Here is a 24436-nt window from a genome sequence, read left to right on the forward strand (position 1 = left end):
CAATATTTATCTGTTAGTATTATTGTGAGGACTACATGAGGCAACATATGCAAAGTTTCTGTCACTATATTTCATTCTCGCTGTACACTAGCCTACACTTCCAAGAAACCTTTAGATTAACCTAGCTATTGAACGCCCCATTCTAGGCAGCCCCAGGAAGACAGATGGCAAAAAATGTGAAGTCCTGCATCAGAGGGCTTGCAAAAACATAGTAGAACAAAAAAGAAGAAGAAGAAAAAAACATATTGAACAGCTTCTTGGATAGCATTAGCCCAAAGGTTTGATTTTGCATCTCTAACCAATAGAGAACTTTCTATGTCCGTAAGCATTTTTTCTTCAAATAATTGCTGACTTTTTTTTTTTGAAGCTGATGGAACAGGAAACAAGGAAGAAGAAGCCACTCTTTTTCAATTTCTTCAAGACAACACCAAATTCGATCCGTGTTTAGTGAAAGGCTCAAGCATAAAAAAAAGAAAAAAAAAAAAAAAAAAAAAAAACTCTACTTGTCTGCTTTCTGTGATTAAACAACTCTTTTGTTTGTCAAATAGCAGGGAGAAGAGAATAAAGGAAAGCTCTTGTCACTGTTAAGTGCTCTGAAAGTGCACTCCCTCCCGCTCTCAATGGGTTAGGTGTGCCAGTGCCTACAAAGCGATTCTCAAGCTGGGAGGCAATGCTGGACTTCAGCTTCTTAGACTCGGAGAGAAAATGGGATGGGGGTGACAGACCCTGAAAAGCCCCCATGGGACTGTGGAATTCTCAAGTTGGGAAGGTTGAAAACTCGTGTGCTCTCCCACCTTTTTCTTCCATGGATATCGCGACATTGGAAACCAGTCTGTTCCATGACATTCTCCATACAGCAAGTCATATTCTTGAACAAAACGAATAAACTGCTCAGAAAGACTTTTGAGAGTCTGGAGGAGGGGTCTAACCTAAATCCATCTTGCTTCACTGAAATTCAGCACTGTGAGAACTTGGGTTTTCGTGGGCGGCAGAAACTTTTTTGTGTAAATTACTCTTAGGTTTTGAAAGTTCTGGTTGGAATATAAAGGCAAAGGTGTTGTCCTGTTGAAAAGGTGGACAGATGTAGCAAATACAAATATAGGACACCCGTTAAATTTAGATTTCAGGTGAACTAGGATTATTTTTAAAAGTGTAGTATATCCCATGTAACATTTGGAATACCCTTATACTAAAAAACAAAAAGTACTCCGCTGGGCACGGTGGTTCACGCTGTAATCCCAGTACTTTTGGAGGCCTAGGTGGGAGGATCACTTGAGGTTACAAATTCCAGACCAGCCTGGCCAACATGGTGAAATCCCGTCTCTACTAAAAATACAAAAATTAGCCGGGCATGGTGGCACACACTTGTAATCCCAGCTACTCAGGAGGCTGAGGCAGGAGAATCACTTGCACCAGGGAGGCGGAGCTTGTGGTGAGCTGAGATCCTGCCACTGCCCTTCAGCTTGGGCAACAGAGTGAGACTCTGTCTCAAAAAAAAAAAAAAAAAAAAAAAAAAAAAAAGGACTCATTGTTTGTCTGAAATTCAAATTTAAACGAGCATCTTATATTTTGTTTGGCAACCCTACCTACTGACAATTTAACTCCGTCTCTTATTTCCTGTTTCGTTTTCTTGTAAGCAGTATGGGGGATGCAGCAGTACAGGTGGGTATGGATAAGATCAGAGAGCCGTTTAAAGCTTTTGGAGGACATCACTGGGGTGGTTTGATACATAGGTTTTAACATCAGGAAGGGCTAGATTCAAACCCCATGCCTGTCTCTTACTACATGATCTTCAGCAAGTGACTTCCCCCTCCTAAACCTTCTTTGTGATAAAATGAGAGTCAATATCCAACTTACACAGTTGTTGCTGAGTTGAAATGAGGTGACATTAAAGCACCCAGCATACTGTAACTCCTGGATAAATGACAGCCCTTAACATACACCCTCTAGCAGGCAGTTCCTTCTGCCTGCAATGCCCTCCCTCAACTCCTACTTAGTCATGAGGCTTTCTGCATCTTGCCCTCCTGAACACTTAAAGAATGTTGTCTAAACTGTTAGAAAAGCCCACACACTCTGAGGTATTACATTGGTATCAGCATCATTGTTTATAAATGTTTTCCCAACCAGACTAAATTTTTTGACCTCAAGATATCCAGTTGTCTCCATCTCCACAGGTTCAGCATTTAACACAGGGCTTGACACATAGGAGGAGCTGGATATTTCCTAAATGAACATGTTATCAAGCCATTAACACCTTGGCATAAATGATCTATGATGGCAGTTTCTAAATGATAGTCCTTGGTGCAAAAAAATAAAGTCGATGTAAGAGAGTTTCTTACAACACTAAAATTATTATATTTAAAGGATTGCCTTTTATTTGAGACTATTCTTATTTGTTTGGAGTTTTTTTTTATAAAAACCATGTCATTTATGGAACAATTTTTAAAGGTATTCGAAAGAATAAGGAGTTGGCAATCTCTACATTGAGCTACATCCATATCTCTGTATCTGTCCCTATATCACTGTCTCTCTATATTTCAATGCGGAAGTTTCAACACGAAAAATGCACTAGTTCTTGAAATTCACAAGTCTGAGAGCCACTGCTTTATGAAATGAGTAAAAAGCAGAATTGCAGGGAATGTAATCCAGGGTTGGTAAATTTTCACTGGAAGAAGAAGAGAGGAAAGAATTACAGCATGAGACATAGCTGGAAAGATATTTTGTCTGAATAAAAGGAGTTTGGGGTGCAAAACGAGGAATTTAAAAGAAAACAAACTTTTCTACTTCCCAACTCACCTAGGACTGAACCTCACCATCACAGAGCTCAGGAACTTAATTTACTTGAGTCCGAGGCCCTCCCAACTGTCCCTAATCCAGTTGCTCAAGTCAACAACCTCCTTCAAGGAATAACAACACAGTACAAGGAGGGATGTCCATCCCATTGACCTCCAAGGACCCTCCTGTCTTTAGAATCCACATCAGGCCACTAGCTCCAAATGAGAACTGCGGGACCAGTGCCCCAAGCAAATTCTGGGAACTCTGCCCTTGGCTTGGCCTCACAATTACATTTCTGTGAAGACAGTTCCTTCAACCTCTGCAGCTCCATTGACCATGATTCCAGGCATTGTGAGGTCATTCCGCAACCCTACCTCCCTCTGGCCCTCCCCTCTTTGTCCTAGATGGACACATCTGTCACTTTTAAGTCCCTATTGCTCATCTGTCATGGTGTACAACCAAGAAGAGACAAGGGAAGGGGCCAGATGAATGTCCTGCCACCAAGAGGAAGACTTTGACATTTAAAAAATTCTCCATCTCTCTCCATGTGTCCCATTCCCAACTCAGAAATAATAATAATGGTAACAATAATAACTTTATTATTATCATTGAGAGCTCATCGTGTGACAGGCACTACACTAAGTACTTTACATACATTATTTATTAAATCCTCAGAAAAACCCATGAAGGAGACATTAGTATGTTGCAGATGAAGACACTGAGTCTTGGAGAACTTACATTGACCAAAGAGCTTCTCACACCTGGTAAGTGGCAGAGGGATTGGAAAGCCAGTGTTCCTGATTCCAAATTTCTGTGCTTACCCCTGCCTCACACTGCCTCCACTCAACCACCTTCACAGTCTCCTAGCTGTCCACCAAATGAGTTCAAAATTATCTCACAGACTCTCAAGAGCCTTCAAAACCTGATCTCCATCTGCTTCTGCAATCTCATCTCCCAATGATGCCCTCCTAGAATCCTCCATGGCAGGTATTTTGGAGTCCCCTTTCTTTAAGAAGTCTTTCACCTCTAAGCAGTCTCCCACATTGTTCCTCACTCTGTTTTTCTATCCCAAATATACTCATGTTACAAGCCCCAGTTCAAGTTTCAGCTTTCTCAGCACACCAGGCCCAATAAGTTCACCCTAATCTTAATCTCATAACACTTAAGGTTTGGTGAACCATGTAGTGTTCCACACCCATGACCCTGAGTTGCCAATAATCATCCCTTATGTGTATTTTCTGGCTTCTCATCTTGACAGACACCCATGGGGTGGGGCCACGTCATGGCATCTGTGTCTCAAATCACCTTACTGGAAATACAGCAAATGCATAGTATTTTATGACTGATCTCCTTCTTGCTGCTTCCTTTCTCTTCTTTCTTCTTACTGTAACTGCACTAGATCAATCTGAGTCAACTGTTATGTAACAAAGTTGTAGAGTCATTTCTTTTTAGCTGCCATGGACTCCCAGATTGAAGGTCACATAACATTAGCATGCCTGGATAAACCAAGTATGCAACCACAAGGGGAACCTAAGTGCTCAGACCAAGGAGCAGGGACTGAATTAAGACACGGACACCATGTAGCAGAATCCAAGATCCAATCAGATCGAGCTCTGGAATCACCCCATGGTGGAAGCCAGTCAGATCATTCCTCTTGGCATCACCTCATTGCAAGATCCAATCAGATCACATCTCATTACCCTATCCTTATGAAACCTGACTCAGCCTCCAGCTCAGGAAGGCACTGCTTTGGGAGCTATCACCCCTGTTTTCTTTATTTACTGCAAGTAATAAAATCCCCTTGCCAAATCCTCTTTGATTGTGGTCATTGGGCCATCACCCAACAAGTGCTAGAACCTACCCATTGTGTGGATAACACTATTTCTTCTTCCTTGTCCCCTCCTCATCCTCTCCCTTTGGTATTTCCTTTCCTTCTTCTTTTTCCTTTCAGTTACCCTCTGCTTTGCTAAGCATGGCACGCAGCTGCCAATGTGGCTCCCAGTGATCCCTGCCTTATGATATTTGCAATCTTGGGCAATCCTTTCCCACTGATACAGGGTGAACATAGTGACTTGCTTCTAATGAACAAGGTATGACAAAGGTAATGGCATGTGACTTCCACGATGAGGTTACAAGAAACATGACTCTCTTCTGTTTTCCACTCTCTTGGCAGCCACTCTTTCTTGTCCTTTCTCTTGCTCTCAGTCTGTTGAAGGCAGCTTCCATGTTGTAAAATGCTTTGTGGAGAGACCCATATCACAAAGAATCAAGGAAGGCTTCTAGCCAACAATTCAACTGAGAATTGAGGTCTCAGTCCAGCAACTACAAGGAACTGTGTCCTGCCAGCAACCACATAAGCGAGTCTGTGAAGTGGATATTTCCCAGCTGAGTCTTGTGAGAGACCCAGAACCAGAGGACTCAGCTAAAACATACCCAGACTTTTGACCCACAGAGTGTGAGATCAGAAGTATGTTGTCTTAGAAGATGATTTGTTAACCAGAAATAGATAACTAATACATTAAATATCCATTTACTCAAAAATTTTTTGAGCATTTAACATGTTGCCCAAGTGAAATGAGGGAAGACTCGGGTGAACCAGACATGGTTCTTTAGTTTTGAAAAGCTCTAGCTAGCCTAGTTGGAAACTGGGGAGACAGGCAAGTTGTGATATTATTATAAAATCATACTTTAAGAACTCTAGGCCGGGCACAGTGGCTCATGCCCAACACTCTGGGAGGCCAAGGTGGGTGGATCACCCGAAATCAGGAGTTCAAGACTGGCCTGGCCAACATGGTGAAACCCTGTCTCTACTAAAAATACAAAAATTAGCCAGGTGTGGTGGCACCTATATGCCTATAATTATATGCCTATAATCCTAGCTACTTGGGAGGCTGAGGCAGGAGAATTGCTCCAACCCAGATGGCAGAGGTTGCAGTGAGCCAAGATCATGCCATTGCACTCCAGCCTGGGTGACAGAATAAGACTCCATCTCAAAAAAAGAAAAAAGAAAAAAAAAGCCAAAACCAAAGACAAAACCAAAAACACTCTAATAGGAAAAAGAAGAAAGACCTAGTAGAGTTTTTAAAAGCTCTAGCCTAGTTGGGAGTTGGGAAGAGAGGCAAGTTACCAGCTCGTCATAATATTTAATAGGAAAAGGAAGAAGGACCTAGCAGACATGTGTACAAGCAGTATCTTATTCTGCTTGGGAGAGTCTAAGGAGGCTCCAAAAAGGTGAGTGGTCTTGAAGGACAAGTGGGAGGTCATCGAACTGGGGGAGTTGGCGGGGGTAGGGAAGAACAATGTAGGTAAGAGGAACACCATAGGCGAAAACACAGCGGCCCAAAGAGGTTTGTCATAATTGGGCAAACAATGGAAAGTTTAACCTTCCTTATTCTGACTCCTGTGCAACAACAACAAAATGCATTCATTGCACATTTGCTCTGCTAAGTATTAACACTCAGTAGCTCACTGAATTCTTATAAATGGGAAAAATGCCCTTTTATAGGCAAAGAAATTGAGTCCCAAAGAGTAGAAGTGACTTGCTCAAGGTCACATAGCAAGTCACTGGCTAAGCTTGAATTTGAATGTTGATATATCTGACTTTAGAGCTGCCCTCTTGACCATCCAATGCCTGTATTATGTCTGTATCATACATCCAATGCCTGTATTGTGTCTGTATTATACATCCAATGCCTGTACTGTGTCTGTATTATACATCCAATGCCTGTGTTGTGTCTGTATTATACATCCAATGCCTGTGTTGTGTCCGTAACAGGCAACACTGAAAGGGAGGGGCTTCTAGTTGCCACTGAATAGGACAAGTCTCCAAATACCTGTGGACCCACACATTTCTCTCATGGTCTGATATGAAAACAAACAAACAAAAAAGAGGCTGAACCAGCCAGGTTCTCTGTCTGTCCCGAGGCAGCAGTGGAGTGGAGTGGACAAGGGCACAAGCCTGGTTCAAATCCTGGCTCTTCAACCTACTAGCTGAGTGACTTAGACAAGATATTTAATATCTCTAAGCCTCAGTTTTCCCATCAGTAATATGGAGAGATAATAGTACCTAACTCATAGAGTCAATGTGATAATCCAAGAAAAGCAGATGCAGTAAGAAGTTGATTGAGTCAGGACCTCAGTATAAAGTCCCCTCATATAAAAATCTAGTAATGAGGAACTAAAAGAGTAAGGGTGAGATAGCGAGGGCGGGGGGGGGAGAGAGAGAGAGAGAGAGAGAGAGAGAGAGAGAGAGAGAGAGAAAGAGAGAGACTGACTACTCCAGGCTGCCAGGCAGCCCTATATATTTTCCTCAAATTCTGATGACTTCACAATTTCTATTTTCTCATATTCAATATACCATTTTCTTGAAACAACCTGATGTTGTTGGGGAAGGGGATGGAACAGGAGGAATTTATTCCCCATTCCTCATGTTTCTCTATAGAGGGACCTCCAATAGAGTGACATTCCTGACCTCTTGCCCCCTTGATTGGCACATCTGGAAGAAGAAACTGAAAGCACTCATCTAAGTCATCACTCTCTTGGGATCCACTTGCCTGCAGAAAATGTGCATTCTGAGGTTAGAGGATCAGGCATTGTCCTACTGGTCTGGGTGAAGTTGGAGTGAGGGATAAATTCAATTCAGGAGAGTATTCACAAGCTGTGTCCTCCAGCAGAGTTTTTTTTTTTATCAATAATAAAGGTGACACTTTGATCTCCATCTGACTGAGTCTTTCGTGTCTCCTGTGATTAGTTTTGTACTACCCTGAAAAGGTTTACTTCTCTATGTTGCTCACTTCAATTCTTCATTAAGTCTTCTTGTTACAATTCCAGGTAACTATCCTAAGAAAACTTTCTGCAAACATAGCCCTTCCTCTGGCTTCCTTTTCCCCTAATACTCTGGCTCCCCACCCACCCAGGTCCTGAATCATGGGGCAATTTGGCAGTTTCACTTTATATCCATGCCTTACCCTCCGCCAACCTTGCAGATGCCCCAGCTCATCCAAGTCTTTTCTAATTACTTCTTGGCTGATAACTATTCTTGCAGTTTCTTCATGTCTGGTAAATGTTCCAATTTCTGCACTTTGTCTTTCTCGTTGACTACTTAAAAAAGCCTTGGTAACTCTGGCATTTTTGAATCATCATTAATTTCAAGCTTGTCTTCTTTTATTAGCTGTTCTACATTCCCACCAAGAACTCTTTCCTCTTTGATGCATTTGAGAGCCTCCATTTAATTTTCCTTCCCATCACTGAGCTAGGACTAACATGGACTAACTTACCACACTGATGTCCTTGCAGAAGCAGCAGTAGACACAGCATGAGGGTGGGAGTTCCCAAGGGTAGAGAGCTGGCACTGTGCACCCTCAAAAATCATTTCCAAGGGCTTGCTGCTCATCTGTCTGTTCTGAAATGCTTTCCAAGAATTACTCTTCTGAACTAATGAGACACAGGCAAAAGTCTCCAGAAGGACACTAATAATGTCCATATTTACTCTGAGAGGAAGGTGGACTGATCAACTAGCTTTCTCCCATTAACATATATGAGATTATTTCCTTTTCTCTTTCCAGGTGAGTCACTTTGTCACTAGCAGATATTTCCCTGGGAGGGTGGGGCATGCAGAGGTGTTTTTGTTTGTTTGTTTTTGAGACAGAATCTCACTCTGTCACCCAGGCTGGAGTGCAGTGGCATGATCTCACCTCACTGCAACCCCCGCCTCCGGGGTTCAAGCAATTCTGCTGCCTCAGCCTCCCAAGTAGCTGGGATTATAGGTGTGTGCCACCATGCCCAGCTAATTTTTGTATTTTTAGTGGAGATGGGGGTTTCACCATATTGGTCAGGCTGATCTTGAACTCCTGACCTCGTGATCCACCTGCTTAGGCCTTCTACAGTGCTGGAATTATAGGCACGAGCCATGGTGCCCAGCCTGCAGAGGTATTTTATGGGAGATAAAAGGCAGAGAAAAGGGATGGGTCCAGAGTTTGATTCTCAGTAGGGTTGTCCATCCAGTAAGGCATTCTGTGATGATGAAAATGTGTTAGATTTGTGCTGCCTGACATAGTGGCCACAAAGCACATGAAATGTGGCCAGTGACATTAGGAAATGGGATGTTATCCTTTATTTAATTTCAATTAATTTAAATATAAATAGCCATGTGTAACTGATGGCTGCTATACTGGACAATGCAGCTCTACAAGATATTATTTTGAGAGTATCTGGGTCTTCTCCTTTTACAGAAGCCATAGCTCTTTGTGAGTCAGCAGACAACATACAAGAAGACAAAGATTAATCTGACTCTCAGAATCTGGGGCCAATGGATGGATGTCATGGATTGTAGCTCCATGCCCATGGGAGCTGCACTCTAGTGGTTGTTTCAAGCAGCGGTCACAGATTGGTAGTTTTCAAGCTAAATTCCATCTGTAGGCGTGTTTGACTTACACAATTAAAGAATCAATTAGTTGCTGACATTTAAAAGAGAAAAAAATCTTTATGCAAGAGATTTTTACATAAAGATTCGGATTTCCAGCTAATCTTGAAAAATCAGAAGACTGCCCCCAGCCCCATGCACCTGGCAATATTCAGATGGAGATGGGTAGCAGAAGCCTCCTTTACCCAGGGTAGGAATTCTTCAGTTGGCCACAGTCTCCACCACTCCTTGTCATCTAAGCCTATCATGTAGGCATTTGGATTTATTTGTCTTTGTGTCACAGTTATAGGCATAAGCTTTGCTTAGCATCAGACAAACTGAGTTTGAATCCTATTTCTGCCTTGTAACAAGCTGTGTAACCTTAAGCAAGTGACTTCACCTTTCAGAACCTCAGCTTCCTTAAAAGTAAAGTGGGGGCAGGTGCGGTGTCTCATGCCTGTAATCCCACCAATTTGGGAGGCCGAGGCAGGTAGATCACTTGAGGTTAGGAGTTCAAGACCAGCCTGGCCAACATGATGAAACCCCATCTCTACTAAGAATACAAAACATTAGCTGGGCGTGGTGGTGCACATCTCTAATCCTAGCTACTTGGGAGGCTGAGGCAGGAGAATCACTTGAACCTGGGAGGCAGAGGTTGCAGTGAGCCAAGTTTGTGTCACTGCACTCCAGCCTGGGCAACAGAGCGAGACTCAGTCTCAATAAACAAAACAACAACAACAATAACAAAGGGAAGTGGGGAAGGTCATAGTTGTACTTCAAATGATTGTCCTAAGGATTCAATGGAACAATACTTGTAAAACTTTTGATATAGAGGCAGGCCTATGCTAAGTGCTCAATTTATGGTAGCTGTTGGAAGGAGAAGGAGGAGATGAAGGAAGAGGAGACAGAAAAAGAAGAGACAGAGGAGGAGGAGAAAGAGGGAAATAAGAGCTCCTAGTCAGTTTCCAAACACATCTAAGACAACAAAGAAGAAAAAGTGCTATTTCCCCAGTGAAAGATTCCCTAACCTCTTCCCAACATAATACCACAACCACCCACATTGTAAACCCATGGGTAGGGGGTGGGGAAGAGAGGGAATGTGTTAATAAAAGCAAGGAAATAAATCAGCTGGACCCTGGAGCCTTTGCCCTTGGATCTGCAACCTTTGCCCTGAGAACCTGGTCTCTTGTTCACTTCTGTTATAAGGTAACAGCTCCCACACTTAAGACTTAAGCACCAAAGGATGTGGACTTTCTCAAAATCTGTGGGGGCTCAACTCCCTTTCCCACTCCACTGTCAGTAATCAGAAAAGGTCTCCATGTGACATAGTTTGTACATGTCTATGAGAGGAAATCAAATCCTTCTAAGACAAATAGAGGGAAAGTTACCAGGTGGCTGTTTGCAAGAAATAAAGACAGAAAACTTGACTAAATTCTCAAGCAGTTATGACCTCAGGTTCCCCATTACACAGTTTCTCAAAGTTGATTAGAGAACCATGTAATTTAGAATATTCTGGGGGAGGACTATCCAGGGTCCTGCACCTAGATACTTAGATTTAGTCCATTTTGGGGTGGGGTTGAATCTGTATTTTGTAGTTATACAAGCTGTTTTACCAATTAAGGCATATTAATGATGTAAATGAGTAACGGAGTAAAATACTTGGATGGATGAATAGATGGGTGGATGAGGGGATAGATGGATGGATCAATGATGGATAGATGACAGGTAGACAGATGAGTGGATGGGTGGGTGTGTGTATAGGTATATCTGGAGTGTGGTGGTTCATCATAGTTGGAGGCCTTCCTCCAAGATCTCATAATTAGTACCTGATGAGAATAGCCCAACACACTTCCCACCTCTGGGGAAGCATGAGGATTACTGCAAACTGGGTGGTCAGAAAAGGCCTCTTGAAAAGGAAAGTCTTCCACTGGCTCTTGAAGTATCCAGATGGGGGCCATAGGAGGAGGTCAGCTTATTCATGCATTCATTTACCAAATATTTACTGAATACATCTTGTGTGACTAATTTGTTCTAGGTTCTAAGAATAGAACAGTAAAAAAGACAGGCAACTGGGCATGCCTACAGTTCTAGCTACTTAGGATGCTGAGGCAGGAGGAGTTGAGCCCAGGAGTTCAAGGTTGCAGTGAGCTATGATTGTGCCACTGCACTCCAGCCAGCCTGGGTGACACAGTGAGACCCTGTCTCTAATAAATAAATAAGCAAATAATAAAAATGTTTACACTGAACTTTAAGAGAGAAAAAAGCTCCTGCCTGTCCTCATGGATTTAGTTGGGAGAGACAGGCAATAAGCAAAATATGTAAGTAAAATACTTGTAAGATGGTAATAAGTGCTAAAGAGAAAAAAAAAGCAGATATCTTTGGTAGAAACGTGTTTCGAATTTGAATGTAAGATGGTGTTATACGAGCATAGGTCCCTGTCCATTGGTGAGATCTTGGAGGGAGGCCTCCAACTACGGTGAACCATCACACTCCAGATCTACCCATACATACACACACGCATCCGCCCATCTGTCTACCTGTCATCTGTCTATCATCAGTCCATCCATCTATCCCCTCATCCACCCATCTATGCATCCATCCATATGACACCTGTCCATCCTGTATCCATTTTTCTGTCTTCTATTCTTTCCTTCATTCATTAATTAAACCTACTTATCCAACTGTGTGCACTTGACCCTCTGTGAAGTTCTGGAAATACAAAAGTGAACAAAACAGACATTGTTATGGGCTGAATTATATACTCTATTCCCCTAATTCCAATTTAAAAGCCCTAACCCACAGTACCTCAGAATGTGACTGTGTTTGGAGACAGGGTCTTTAAGGAATAATTAAGTTAAAGTTGGGGTCATTAGGGTGGGCCTTAATTAAAAATGACTGGTGTCCTTATAAGAAGAGAAGATTAGGACACAGACAGAGACACCAGATACATTCAAGTGCACAGAGATAACCATGTGAGCACACAGTGAGAAGATGGCTGTCTCCAGTCAAGGAGTAAAATACTTGGATGGATGAATAGATGGGTGGATGAGGGGATAGATGGATGGATCAATGATGGATAGATGACAGGCAGAGAGATGAGTGGATGGGTGGGTGTGTGTATAGGTAGATCTGGAGTGTGGTGGTTCACCATAGTCGGAAGCCTCCCTCCAAGATCTCATCACTGGACAGGGACCCATGCTTTTATAACATCATCTTACATTCAAATTTGAAACATGTTTCTACCAAAGATATCTGCTTTTCTTCTCGCTCTCTCTTTAGCACTTATCACCATCTTACAAGGTAAGTATCTGACTTCTGAGAAAGGTCTCAGAAGAAATGAAACTGTTGTTACCTTGATCTCAGATTTCCAGCCTCCGAAACTGTGAGAAAATAGATTTGTGTTGTTTAAGCCACCCAGTCTGTGATATTCTGTTATGGCAGCCCTAACAGATGAATTCAGACACCATCACAGAAACAGGTGTTCACAATTAAGAGGCAGAGAAAGACAATTAAACAGACAATTACAATACAAACACATCTCTTTACCCTGCCTGAAAGCCCACCAATAAAAATACATCTATTTGAATTAATCATTGCTCTTTCGTTAATCCCATGAATATTTATTGAGCACCTTCTATGTTTCTGGGTGCTACGCTAGGCTTGAGGGATAAAACGACAGATAAGGTATATTGACTTCAGAAGTTCACAGGCTCTTCTACACCTCCCTACAGACTTAACACTGATTCTACTCAGACTATGATAAGGACATACAGTGTAATGTGGTAGAATAGGACCGTGGACTTTGGAATTAGACAGACTGGAGTTGGGACCAAATTCTGCTGCTAATAGGTTTTGTGACCTCAGCAAGCTTAACCAGTCTGAGACTCAGTTTATCTCTGAGATGGCCATAACCATGCCCAGATAAGATTGTTGTGAGAATTTAAAATGATCATGAACATAAATTAAGAACTCAGTAGAAGTTTGACATGGTTATCACTGTAGCCTCTGAGGCACAGCCAATCAGAGGATAATAAATATCACAAATATGGAGTGCTTTCTTGATATCAGAGCCTGTAAGTAATTTGCATGTATCATCTTTTTTAAATGAAGGAAGCCTCTTCCCTACCTCCCAAGCCTTTCCTAGTTTCATTTTCTGTTTTCTCTTTTGTCTACTTAGTTTTTTAATAATTCTCAGGAAAGTACTTAAGTCCCAAGATCGTGTGAAGGAGAGGCTATAATCCTGTCTGGAAAGAACTTGAGTCTTTCTTCCAATCATAGCTCCCCCATCTCTCCATTTTGGATGCTGGCTCAGGCAAACCTGGAAGGCGTGTCTGGAGGGAAGGGGGCTGCAAGATTCTGCATTATAACTGCCGTCATGGACAGCACATTTGATTACAGGTCCCCACCAAGGTGATGCTGTTGTTTCTGTATATGTCACCTCTGCCAGCTTTTGTAGTTAAATTTCCTCTAGCACCGTAGGGAGGTAAGATCTGCTTCCTTTCCAAGAGGCCGGAGATGGGAGACAGCAAAGAGTTTGTTATCATGGAAACCACGTCTCCCCCTGGGTCCCAAGGGGCACTTCTGGAAATGGTTCGGAATTTGATCACAGTCTTCAAGCATGGTTAAAAGCTGTTATTTCCTCGTGTCTGATAAACGGTTGTCGAGAAGCTGACAGTTCTGGTTTCGCTGGGGAAGACTGGATTGGGGGAGGACGTGGGTCAGGAAAATGGGAACATATAACAGGATGGGGGTGGCAGAGACTCAAACCCCCGCAAAGCACCCCAGACTGACGGGATGGTTTGGAGATGGTCCCACCTTGGCTCCCTGTCAAGAGTCAGAAAGTCAAAGGAACATTGAGGTTAGGTGGAGCATCGAAAGTGATATACCCTTACCTCACAAGTGGCTCAGCTTTAAAGAAATAAATAGAAAAACTTGGATAAGAATCATCAACTCTGAGGGCCTTGAAAAAAAATTCTCCAAAAACATTTTGAGGGATTGCAAACTCAAATACCTGTAGGAATCAAAAGGAAAATGCCATAAAGTTAAGTTGAAATGAGCTTGGCGAGGCTTTGGAGGAACAGGAGAGCACACACCTTATCTAAAGGGGTTGGCACGTACCAGCTCCAGCCCTGGCCAATTCCCCACTTCTTTAGGAAAAGCCCCAAATCTGGAATTCTAGACAAAAATCTCCCAACATTTAAATGTAAGCTAAGAATTCAAACATTTTTTAATCACATTGAAGGCCAAATAAAACATATCTGAAGGTCAAATCCAGTTTATTCATTTCAGTTTGCAAACTGTGCTATGAATGCTGAAATGAAACCTGAAATTCAAGAAGCAGAGGGGAACTTTATCATACCTCAATAACCACAACAAAAGACACAATAAAAAGAATAGTTATGATTTATTCAGTCTTCAGTGTGGTTATACTCCTCCACTGGGTCCTCACCACAAGCCCTGGGGTGTGGGAATTTTTACTCCAATGCACAGATGAGGAAACTGAGGCTTGCAGAGGTTAAGACACTTGTCTGAGGTTAAGACACTTGTCCGAGGCCACACTTTGCAAAGTCTCTGCAGATGGAGTAATCATTTCTGCATGTGTCTCTGCAGCACAGAAAGCCCCACACACCTCTTCCTCCTTCCAAATTTTGCCTTGCTATATGCATTAGGCTTGTACTAAAGGAATGGCTTTTAACCAGAGCAGAGGGCATTTCTGACCTCCCTCCAGGCGTATTTGGGAACGTCTGAAGACAGTTTTGGTTGTCATAACTGGTAGAGGTAGAGGGTGCTTCTGGCATCGAGTGGGTAAAGGTCAGGGATGCTGCTCGGCATCCTACAGTGCGCAGGACAGCCCCAAACAACAGACAAATCTCCAGCCCAAAATGTCAATAGCACCAAGGTAGATAAACCGTTGTCAAAAAGAACTAGGGGAGGGAGAGCTGAGGGCTGGGGGCTACTAAGGAGATAAAAAGGAGACAGAGGATACTGCAGACAATACCCGTAAAAGTAGCTGTGTCATCAGAGAACCTGTATGATTTGCTAAGTGTTCTCAACCACACCGTCTCACTACATCTTCACTCCGGTCCCACAGCACATCTTCTTATCACCAGTCCACAAATGAGGATACTGAGGCCCAGAGAAAGAGAGAGACTTCCCCCCAGGCTTCATAAACAGCATTGCACAAATACTTATCGAGTATCTGGCGTATCTTTGTTCTGGTTCAGGGATTTGTCCCTTCTGCTAACACTTATTAAGTATTTGCTTACTTGCCAGGCACATCGCTAAGAATCTTATGTTCATCATCTCAGTCAATCTTTCCAACAACGCAGTGGAATAGGTACTCTGTGCATCTCCATTTTTATAGTTGGAGAACTGAGATTCAGAGGAGTGAAGTCATTTGACCAAAGTCACCAAAATTTGAACCTAGGCATTTATGACTTTGACTCCTGTGATCTTAACCACTTCACTGTCCTGAAGCCTGCCACAGTGATAATCCAATGAGGAAGCATGTATTGAGTTCCTCATTTGGAGAAAATTAGAAACACACAAAACCAATTATGGACCAGGTTCAGAGCCTCATGCCTGTAATTCCAGCACCTTGGGAGGCTGAGGTGGGAGGACTGCTTGAGCAAAGAAGACCAGCCTGGGCAACATAGCAAGACCCTGCCTCTACAAAAAAAATCAAAAAACAAATTGGCTGGGTACAGTGGCACATGCTTGTAGTCCTAGCTACTTGGTAGGCTAAAGTGGAAGGATCACTTGAGTCCAGGGGGATGAGGTTGCAGTGCGCTATGATCATAACACTGCACTCCAGCCTGGGTGACAGAGCAAGACCCTGACTGTTAAAAAAAAAGAAAAAGAAAAAGAAACGAGAGAGAGAGAGAGATTCTGGAACACATGCTGACTTCAAGGAGCTTATGTTCAAATGAAACATCAAGCACATTTACCACCAGCTGTAAAACAAAATGAAAAGTGATCAGGTATTAAGAGTCCAATAAATCACTGTAAGACTGGAGTCTGCAAACTATGACCTACAGGCCAAACCCAGCAGGCTGCCTTTTTTTTGGGGGGGGAGGGGGGACGGAGTCTCGCTCTGTCGTCCAGGCTGGAGTCCAGTGGCATGATCTCGGCTCACTGCAAGCTCTGCCTCCTGGGTTTACGCCATTCTCCTGCCTCAGCCTCCCAAGTAGCTGGGACTACAGGCGCCCGCCACCACGCCCGGCTAGTTTTTTGTATTTTTTAGTAGAGACGGGGTTTCACCGTGTTAGCCAGGATGGTCTCGATCTCCTGACCTCGTGATCCGCCCGTCTCGGCCTCCCAAAGTGCTGGGATTACAGGCTTGAGCCACCGCGCCCGGCCTTTTTTTTTTTTTTTTTTGAGATGGAGTCTCACTCTGTCGCCCAGGCTGGAGTGCAGTGGTGTGATCTCGGCTTTCTGCCACCTCAGGCTCCTGGGTTCAAGTGATTCTCCTGCCTCAGCCTTCAAAGTAGCTGGGATTACAGGCATGCACCACCATGCCCAGATACTTTTTGTATTTTTAGTAGAGACGGGGTTTCACCATGGTGGCCAGGCTGGTCTCGAATTCCTAACCTCAGGTGATCCACCCACCTCGGCCTCCCAAAGTGCTAGGATTACAGGCGTGAGCCAATGCACCCAGCCTGTAGCTGCTTTTGAGCCGAGTAGTTGCTACAGAGACCATCTGGCCCATAAAGCCAGAAATGTTTAATATACGACCCTTTACAGAAAAAGTTTGCTGGCTCTTGCTGTGGGAGAAAAAAAGAGGTGATCAATATTGAAAATTACCCACCTTGCACGCATCTCTCTAGATCTACTGGTGACTGGTTATTCCTCATAAACATTGGAATCATGACCCCAGGAGATGACAATATAAACAATGGAAATCACAAATTCCATGCACTGGGTGTTGACTATGTGTGAGGCATAGGGCTAATCCTCTCGAATTCCCCCAACAAACTCATCAGATAGATGTTATTAACCCCCTTTTATATATGATGAACATGAGGCACAGAGAGGTTAAGTGGTAAATGTAAGTTCAGTTACCTAGCAAGACACAGAAGCAAGGTTCAAAGGTGGGCATGTGAGTTCTGAAGCTGTTAGCCGCCTCTGTGTGACAGCACACAGCACAAGCCCTGGCTCCTGATAGGTTTTCCCCAAATAAAATTTTCTTCTTCTCTTTCTTGATCAGGATTCCTACTCCTGCAAATCAGTAAGAAGCGCCTGCAGGGCCCAGAAAGGCTAGAAAACTCTTTTCAGAACGAGCCTGCCTGTTTCAGACAACACCTACCAAGTCCCAGACTTCAGCAGGTTGCAAAGCTGCTAACTCAGCCTCACCTCGGGAAGCTGGCGCCTCTTCCAGACCGACTCAAATGCCTTCCCACCCACAGTGGTCCAGCAGTTGATATTTACACAGCACTTTACAATCTCCCTTGGTTAATCCAATGTGTTCCCTGGTCACTTCTCATTAAGCCAAGTGGAGCCTCCTTTTCACTTGTTCTGAATTAAAGTGTCACTTTTCCCAGCAAGAGACTGCAGGTGGAAAGTACAAGCACCGAGCTGGGAAGGCAAGGGAGGGAGACTGGGACAGCCCCAAGTCAGCTCCCAGCCCCTTGCCTGGACCCATAATGGTACTGCCACATGCAACCCCTTCCCACACACGAATTACACAAAAATCATCCCAGAATCTCAGGGAGTTTTAAAAACTGACAATATCTGGCCTAGCTGGTGCAGGAAAATATTTGAGAACAGCAGTTGGACCTGTAAATATCTTTTGTGGTGTTCCCAGGCTAGCTAATTATACCAGCTGTGCAGCCAAGGCACACCTGGGGTGTTTTTGCGAGAACTAGCTCATTGCAGACTGCTGCTCTGAAGTCAGCTGTCCCTGGTCAAGGAGCCCAGAGCCTCAGCTCTTTCTCCCCAGCTTGATTGCAGACCATAAAAGCCAGTTGCCTCCCAAGGCGTTCAGTGACTGAACAATTGCTGCCCTAGCAATGGCGAAATGGTTACCTGGCCTCCCTTTGGCTGCAAAACTAGGAGCAAGAGAAAAGGGCACTATGTGTTTTAGTAGAAAGGATTTAGGTTTCAATTCTCCAGCTCTGGTTCTCAGCTATTTGATACTGAGCAAGTGACTTAGCATCTCTGAGCCTTGATTTCTTCTTCCAAAAGACATGTTGTCATCTGGGGCTGTCTTCAAGACATAATTAGATAATGCAACAATATATTTTTTAAATTGTAGCAAAATACACATAACATACAATTACCACCTTAACCATTTTTAAGTGTACAGTTTAGTGATATTAAGTACCTTCACATTGTTGTGCAAACATCACTACTGTCTATCTCCAGGATGCTTTTCAGCTTGCAAAACTGAAACTCTATACCCATTAAACACTAACATGATAATATTTTTCTTAGTGCCTGGAACATTATGTTAGTCCATTTTGCATTGCTATAAAGAAGTACTTAAGACTAGGTAAATTACAAAAGAAAGAGGTTTATTTGGCCCACAGTTCTGCAGACTGTACAAGAAGCATGGCGCCAGAAGCCACTCCTGGTGAGGGCCTCAGGAAGCTTCCAATCATGGTGGAAGGTGAAGGGGGAGCAGGTGTGTCACATGGTGAGAGAGGGAGCAAAAGAGAGAAGAGGGAGGTGCCACAGTCTTTTAAATAACCACATCTTGCTTGAACTCAGAAAAAGAACTCACTCATCACCATGAGGAAGGTACCAAGCCATTCATGAGGGATCCACCCCCATGACCCAAACACCTCCCACCAGACCCCACCTCTAATATTGGAGGTCACATTTCAACATGAGATTTGGTGGGGACAATACGTCCAGACCATATCAAATATGTGGAGATTCAGACCTAATTCCCATTAAACAAACAATGTAAGATCTGAATCATGACAACAGCTGAGTTTTTCTTGCAGGTCTGAATGTTTCTCTGCTCTAGGGCATAGAGCTCTTTTGAGGGAGAAATCTGGTATTTGCTAAAGCCTATTCTCTTAGACTGTGAGAAGTCACTTCACTTCTCTGGACTTCACCAAGATGCTCTGAAGACATATAAAATAAGTTCAAAGCAACCGTCTAGGTGGTGAAAGAACACAGTACTATGGGTCATACAGACCTGGGTTTGTGACCTACTCTGCCATTTGTCAGCTATGTGATTTTAGCCAAGTCATTTATCTCAGATCCTAGCAAAAATGAAACATTCCATAGATGTTTGTTAAATGGATAAATGAATGAATGAGTAGGTAAATGAATGATCTCTCACTTACCAATAAAATCATACCTGTTCCTGGAATGTTCTATCAAATAGTAGAATTATTTGCACTGTGCTTTACAGTTTTGAAAATATCTGGGATGCAGTAGAGCTGAGTGGTTCAGGGCTTCCATTTGCATATTTTCAAATAGACAAATTTGGATTTGAATCCCAGCTCTGCCAATACTATCCATGTGATCTTGGACAAGTTACATAATCCTTCTAAACCTTAGTTACTCCATCTTTTAAATATGAGAATAATAGACTGTGCTAGCCAGCCTCAAAGATAGCCTCCATTAATTCCTTCTCCTGAAAGTTCAGTTCTTAAGTAGTCTTCTTTGAAAATGAATAGGGCTGAACTACACAGCCAATAGGATGTTGCTGCCATGATGGAGTGTGACTTCTGAGATTTCCATAAGGGACACTGCAGCCTTAGCCTCACTCTCTCTTGGATCACTTAGTCTGGGGGAAGCCAGCCACTATGTCAGGAGCATATTCAAGAAGGCCTATGGAGAGGTCCACATGGCAAGGAACCGAGGCCTCCTGCCGACAGCCAGCTCCAACTTGCCAGCCATGTGAGTGAAACACCTTGGAAGTGGATCCTCCAGCCCCAGTCAAACCTTCAGATGATGTCAACCTAATGAGACAGCCTGAGCTAGAATCACTCAGTGAAATCACTCCCGAATTCCTGACCAACAGAAACTATATATGAGGCACCACAAATTTATTGCAATTTTTAAGTTGCTAAATTTCAGTTACTTAGTTACTTGGCAATGAATTCCTGGTAGACACACCTCATATGGCCACTGGGAAGTTCAAATGAATGTGAAGAGTCTGTCTTGTATGATGCCTGGCCTATAGTAACATCTCAGGAACTATCACCTATTATTCTTATTTTGAGCCATAGAAAAAGATCATTTGCTTTTTCCTCTGATTCAATAACTCAGGAAATATCTACAAAAATATTCCCTAGAAGAGGCATCAAAAACATCTGTGTATGTAAGTAATAACACAGATGATGCAGATCCAAGAATACAACTTTTCTATTACCCATAAAGAAGATGAAGCAAATAAAAGTCTAAAAGACTAAAAGTTCTTTTCAGAATTGCAAGGATTTAGGTAAACCAATGGCAGGAGCTGTGGGACCCAAATTAAACACAAACTATAAAAATAGAACATTCAGAGCACTGATAGGCACACTATTCTTGTTCCTTACACTTTTATAGTCTGTAAAGTACTTATAGATTTACATCTTTCAATCCTCAGAATAACCCCATAGAATGGTTATTCTTTTTTTCTAAGAAATCTTGTTATAGCAGGATGGTTATTCTTGAGTCCATTTTATGGATGGACCAACTGAGGCTCAGAGAGAATGTAAGCCTACAAACTTTCCGGGTATATATAGTCATCACATGCTTACTGATGGGTTTTAGACCAAGGCTTCCAGTCCTCTTGACTTGAACTGAGCTCAGAGCTCATTCCATGATGCCAAACTTCAGTCTCTTCCTCTTTCTCAACCTCATTTTCTTCAAATATAGGGTTTGGGAGAAACCAGGGACCACACATTCAGGAGCTTAATGCACAAGGAAGTTTATTTAAGCAAGAGAAACAAGCTAAGTGCAATCCTCTTGATAAATTGAGGTTGTTCTCTCTTGGGTAGGAAATGAGTATAGAGAGTGATTTTTTTTTTAACTATAAGAAAAACAATAGCACAAATGCAACAACACATAACAGGTGACACGGAGCCTCAGAATCGGGGAGGCAGTAGGGACTAGTGAGGACTCTGGCAAATTGTAGAGTGTATTCTTTCTTGAGAGGGCACTTTCTGCTTAGCGCTAGCCAGTTGTGACCATGCAGGAACGTAAGCCTGCAAAGCTGCCAGATCACCTAATTTTAAAGAGAAGCTCAAATCTGTATTTTATATAAATTCTCTCCAAGTTTAAAAGCCTGTTTAAAGAGTAGTAAAATTGAAAAAAAAGAAAAGAAAAAAAAAAAAACCACGGTATAACTCAAACACACCCATCTACAGGTCAAATTCAGCCCATGAGCCACCATTCAGAGACCCTGGACTGGCAAATGTATAAGATTTCTTCCTGCTCTAAGACTGGGGTGTCTTTATCAGTACTCAGCATTCACTGTTTGATTACACAGCATACTGGGCAGCCTTATGAATATTCCAAATTGGTTTTCATGTGCAGATGTGAACTGTGTCCTCAAATAGATCCTAGACTTGCTGAGGATAGGGACCAGGTCCCTGGTTTGTTGGGGTCTCTGTTTCTGACTCCCGGAATAAGGATTCATCTCTGACTGGAGAAGAGAGTCAGGCTGAGTGATTCTCCCTGAGCAGTGGCCCTGGATGGCTGTGAGACTCACATCATTTGGGGGTCTGAGCTCTGGATCTTGGGATGGCAACTTCCATCACTCCCAATGTTCTAGGTAAGTGAGGCAAGGGAATCAAGGTTAAGTAATTCCACTAACATCTTGTCTGCCAGATGTATAAATTAGGTCTCTGTTTCCTTGGGGAATCCTGCCTGCTGCTGGGAAGATGTGGCTGCTTTTGCAGAGAAAATGACTTCCTTCAAATCATCCCAAATCAACAGGCAGGTTTCTCTGGGTGTTCTCTCCTTGGGGTCCCCAATCTATCACATCTGTGGCTTTGGATGACATAGTACAAACTCACACAAGCTCTGAGGACCTCCCTTCTTGGGTTCAAATCCCATTCACGAATTGGCGCAACAGATTAGAACCGAAGCCTTTGTGTCTTATTCAAAATGCTCTTGATCACACCTGTGCTTATAATGATGAAGAATCTGTTTTTATTTATTTTTTATTTTAATTAATTAATTTTTGAGACAGAGTCTCACTCTTACCCAGGCTGGAGTGCAGTGGTGAGATCTTGGCTCACTACAACCTCCACCTCTTGGGTTCAAGCAATTCTCCTGCCTCAGCCTCCCAAGCAACTGGGACTATAGGTGTGTGCCACCACATCCAGCTAATTTTTGTAGTTGTAGTAGAGATGGGATTTCGCCTTGATGGCCAGGCTTGTCTCGAACTCAAGTGATCCACTCACCTCGGCCTCTCAAAGTGCTGGGATTACAGGTGTGAACCACTTTGCCCAACCAAAAATCTGTTTTCAAAGATACAATTCATGTTCTCCACCCTCAGGAAGTTATAATTTAATGGAGGAGACAAAATAAAAAAGTTTAAACAAAGGTTTAATACAGATATGAGAAATTATGGTCCACTGCAGTAAATGACTGTTAGCAAAAGAGTTGTTAAAAAAAAAAAAAAAAAGTATTATAAGAGCAAAAAGGAGGAGGAAAAGAGTGCAATAGATTCATGCAGGAGGGTTAAGACCTTAAACATCACTGAAGCTGTTTGCAGGGCATGGGACTTTTTGCAGGGAATGGAGGGACATCTGTGAAATTTGTTATGTTTGTTCCCATGGAAGAGTACAAGATAGGACAGTGGTTAGAAGTGCAGACTTTGGAGTCAGACTCAGATATAATCCTGATTTTGCCACAGAATCCTTAGTTGCAAGTGAAAGACACCAAACTTAGTTGATGTAAGCAGAAAGAGGCCTTACTGGTTCACAGGATAGGGAGTAACTCACAGAACAGATTCTAGAAATTAGGGAAGTTCTCAGGACATGAGAAACTGAAGGTTCCTAGGATTGTCTGACTCTATCCATCTTATTTCAACTTTTCACTGCTCAGCCTCACCCTTTACTGCTGCAGAAAGGCTTTCTCCACTTCACAGGGCATATGCCACCTGAAAGCTCTGGATAACACCCTTTGAGTTCCATGATCTTAGCCAATAGGATATTTCTCCTGCAGCTCCAAGTAAAAAGTCCTAGGGAAAAGCTCTGATTGACTTTTCTTGGTCACTTGACTCTCATGGATCCTTTCCAGTGACCAGAGGAGTGTAGTCCTATGATTGGACAGGTTTGGATCATCAGTAGAGTTCTGTGACTGACAGTTTCATCAGAACCACAGTAGTAGAGAGGATGGCGAGAGAGATTTCCACTACCCCAAGATGGACAGGATATTTATCAATGCTTTGTTTGGGAAAAAGGTCTTAGAAATAATCTAGTCTAGTGTTACCCATACCAGGATGAGTTTGTTACAGTTCAGATTCCCAGTCATCACCCAAAGTCAGGGATTAGAGCCCAGAAAAAATATATTTTTAACCAGCTTTCCAGATGATGCCAGTGATCAACTAGGTATGGGAATCACTGGTCTATCCCAATCCTGTCATTTTACTGAGGGAAAAACTGAAGGCCCACAGAGGAAAACAATTCACCCCAAGTCACATATCTAGGAAGAGGCAGAAGAGTAAGACTAGAGTTCACATACTTTGCAGTCCCTATAGTATTAGTCTGTTCTCACCCTGCTAATAAAGTCAAACTCAAGACTGGGTAACTTATAAAGAAAACAGATTTAATTGACACACAGTTCCACATGGCAGGGGAGGCCTCACAATCATGGCGGAAGGCAAATGAAGAGCAAAGTCATGTCTTACATGGCCGCAGGCAAGAGAATTTGTGCAGGGGAACTTCCATGTATGAAATCATCAGTTCTCATGAGATGTATTCACTACCATGAGAACAGTATGAGGGAAATTGTCCCCATGATTCAATTATATCCACTTGTCCCCCAACCTTGACACATGGGGATTATTACAAATCAAGGTGAGATTTGGGTGGGGACACAGCAAAACCATATCACCTATCCATTCCTCTTATAACTCATTGCTTCCCCAGGCTGTTTCAGTGTCTTCCCAGCCAGAGAAAGGAGTATGAGAGAGGAAGCAGAACCCTATGAGCCATTCTCTTCCTGACCTTTCTGCAACTGGATTTGACTCCCAAGCATGAACCGTCTCAACACATACACATATAGTTAGACACTTCTCCAGTAGCTGTGCCCCCTGCCCACACAACTATAATCTGGCATACAGGAGCCAAGGTGGGGAAGGAGAGAGGA

General features: G+C 42.9%; 1 long non-coding RNA gene across 3 annotated transcripts; it reads left to right on the top strand.

The window, feature by feature from the left end:
- Positions 1-3198: 3198 nt before the first annotated feature.
- LOC108539297 (uncharacterized) lies at positions 3199-17666 on the top strand. 3 transcript variants are annotated; one of them, XR_001888324.1, is made up of 3 exons: positions 3199-3356; positions 3451-3539; positions 17382-17666. It is a non-coding gene; the product is annotated as an uncharacterized LOC108539297 (long non-coding RNA). The 3 variants fall into 3 exon arrangements; XR_001888325.1 differs by lacking the exon at positions 17382-17666 and adding an exon at positions 4949-5031; XR_001888323.1 differs by lacking the exon at positions 17382-17666 and adding an exon at positions 3677-3762.
- The last annotated feature ends 6770 nt before the right edge of the window (positions 17667-24436 follow it).

Source organism: Rhinopithecus bieti, unplaced genomic scaffold (genome assembly GCF_001698545.2).
Source record: "Rhinopithecus bieti isolate Rb0 unplaced genomic scaffold, ASM169854v2 scaffold_17010, whole genome shotgun sequence".
Classification (NCBI taxonomy): domain Eukaryota; kingdom Metazoa; phylum Chordata; class Mammalia; order Primates; family Cercopithecidae; genus Rhinopithecus; species Rhinopithecus bieti.